General features: G+C 44.8%; 1 protein-coding gene and 1 pseudogene across 1 annotated transcript in view; both read right to left on the bottom strand.

The window, feature by feature from the left end:
- The window catches only part of CRKL (CRK like proto-oncogene, adaptor protein), a 35,745-nt gene that overhangs the window by 7,263 nt on the left and 25,781 nt on the right, over nucleotides 1–2,701 (bottom strand). The window lies entirely within an intron of this gene.
- On the bottom strand, nucleotides 709–837 carry LOC119469523 (annotated as a pseudogene).

Raw genomic sequence — 2,701 nt, 5'->3', positions numbered from 1 at the left:
ATCCCAGCACTTTGAGGGGCAGAGGCAGGTGGATCACCTGAGATTGGAAGTTCAAGACCAGCCTGACCAACATGGAGAAACCCCATGTCTACTAAAAATACAAAAGTAGCTAGGCATGGTGGCACATGCCTGTAATCCCAGCTACTTGGGAGGCTGAGGCAAGAGAATTGCTTGAACCCAGGAGGCAGAGGTTGCAGTGAGCCAAGATTGTGCCATTATACTCCAGCCTGGTCAACAAGAGTGAAACGCCGTCTCAAAAGAGACAGAGAAAAAATATCAAAGCAGCAAGTGGCAGAAAAACACTATTAAATCAATGCTGCAGAGCATAGGATCAAGGAGCTACTGCTTAGACCTGGACCAGCAGAAGTAGGTCAATGAGCAGCCTAGGAAGAGAGGATGGCTGAGAGACTTCTGGTGGCCCCTTGATCATTAGTGCCTCATTGCGGTCTTGCAGGAGTTTCTACACACTAAAACACCATCATCATTCCTCATGCTGTTTTCTATTTCAACACAGAAGAGACAACTTGGCTGTTATGCGGCCTGCTGCCCAGTTACAGTCCTGGCTGTGGACCAGCTTCTTCCATGGCTCTACACAACAGTGCTGTGCTCAGATCCTAAAATGGTTGGTAGGCTGGCAGCCACCTTGCTGTTCCTCTCATCACTCCCTTTCTGGTGTGGTGCTTTCCTCTGGGTTCAAGGTACACGGATCCAGCTCAAAGAAGCACTCACTTTGGAGAGCAGATCAATCTTTCCCCCCTTCCACCCCCGGTGCTCTACACATTCAGAGAAACTGCTCTAGGGATGAACTACAGAAATTATCCCTGAAAGTATAGTCTTAGAGGACAGATCAATCCTGATGTGGGTAGCTATGAACTTGGTTCAAGGAGCAAACTACACCTGGACGATGTGGCTGACCCTATCAACAGATCAAGAGGAGGTATATACCTAATATATCATCTTTATTAATCTTCACCCTATGCAACAGGACAATCCTAATCATTATTAGAACTGTCAAAATACTATCTTTGTGCCTGGCCACACTTAGCACCTGGGGAGTGGACATATTAACTCTAAGACACATATGCCAGGGATACTAGTCAGCCCTTTTATGTCTACGAAGAGTTAAATGGCAAGAGGGTACCTCCTGCTGCTGGCAATAGTTTTCTACAGCCCTACTTGTCCAGAGTGTTGTCCAGGAAATGACTCTACTGTCTGACATCTGGCCCTTGATTCGAAGAGCAGGCAAGGCACTGGAAAGCCCAAGCACTGGTCATCACAGCAGTTTTTTGGTTCCATAATCAGTCTCCACTTCCTATACTGATATTCTGAGATTGTATGTTTTCAGGTTACATAAAAGTAAGATCAGGAGTACACCTGGTAACACTGGAATCAGAAGTTCTAACTGGAGTGACATGAATGGGTCTCAGTAATCAAAGAATATCCTGCAGAGTTGTATGCAAATGCATGAATATATGCTGTTTTTCTAAAGACTGCACAGCTTTCACTGGATTTTCAAAGGAGTTTATAGCCCTCAAAAGATCTAAAACAAAATAAAGCCCATGTCCTATAATCACCAGACAGGTTTCATCCTGCTCTCTGTGGCTTTTATTCCTCTAGTCATTCAATGAATATCGAACCATCTATGTGTAGGCCCTGGAGGGATATAACAGAGGACACAAAGCAGACAAACACCCCTGGCGCGCATGGAGCTGCATGGGTCCATCGCCTGTTTCACTGCCTGCCCCTGTGCTCTCTGTGCGCCTGCACCTGAATCAAAGCAGCCGGAGAGGTAGAGGCTTTAGAGGGCTAGGCTCCCTGTCTGTGTGCCCTGGGTAGCAGTCAAGTAATCTCATGCACTCAAACCCACAACTGAATGCTATCTAATAGGGTTTTAATACTGAAGATTTAGTCTCTTCCTTAAAATTACCACTATTCTTCAGAGTAGTAATTTGGCTCAAGAGGACTGTTTACTGGTTAACACTTCTGGTTAATATAGGGACTTTATTTGGGAAGGGTAGGGGGGCAGAGCTAAAGGTATCAGAGGCCAGTATGCTGTAGTGCAAGAGTATGTGGGTTTTTGGAAAAGTCTTGACACGACCATATATATAGAAAACTCCACAGATTCCACAAGAAAAGATACAAACAAATTCAGCAAAGTAGCAGGGTACAAGATGGTACCAGTTGTGTCTTACATATTGGTAATGAATAATTAAGAAAGCAATTCCAGGTGGGGCACGGGGGCTCATACTTGTAATCCTAGCACTTTGGGAGGCCAAGGCGGGCAGGCTGCCTGAGTTCAGGAGTCCAAGACCCCCCTGGGCAACATCGTAAAACCTAATTCTACTAAAATACAAAAAAAAGTTAGCTGGGCGTGGTAGTGGGCACCTGCAGTCCCAGCTACTCGGGTGGCTGAGGCACAAGAATCGTACCACTGCACTCCAGCCTGTACAATAGAACAGGACTCTCTCGGAAAAAAAAAAAAAAAAAAGTGATTCAATTTACAATAGCATCTAAACTAAAAATACCAGAGAATAAATTATCCATAGTGAAAGGCTTGCATACCGAAAATTAAAGAGCTAAATAAATGCAAAAACATTTGTGTTAATGGACAGAAAGAGACTATCATTAAGACATTAATACTGGCTAGGTGCAGTGGCTAACACCAGTAATTCCAGCACTTTGGGAGGCCAAGACAGGAGAA

The sequence above is a fragment of the Cebus imitator genome, unplaced genomic scaffold, assembly GCF_001604975.1.
Source record: "Cebus imitator isolate Cc_AM_T3 unplaced genomic scaffold, Cebus_imitator-1.0 Scaffold690, whole genome shotgun sequence".
Lineage (NCBI taxonomy): Eukaryota > Metazoa > Chordata > Mammalia > Primates > Cebidae > Cebus > Cebus imitator.
The sequence above is the reverse complement of the archived record's forward strand: the minus strand, read 5'-3'. Positions and strand labels throughout refer to the sequence as shown.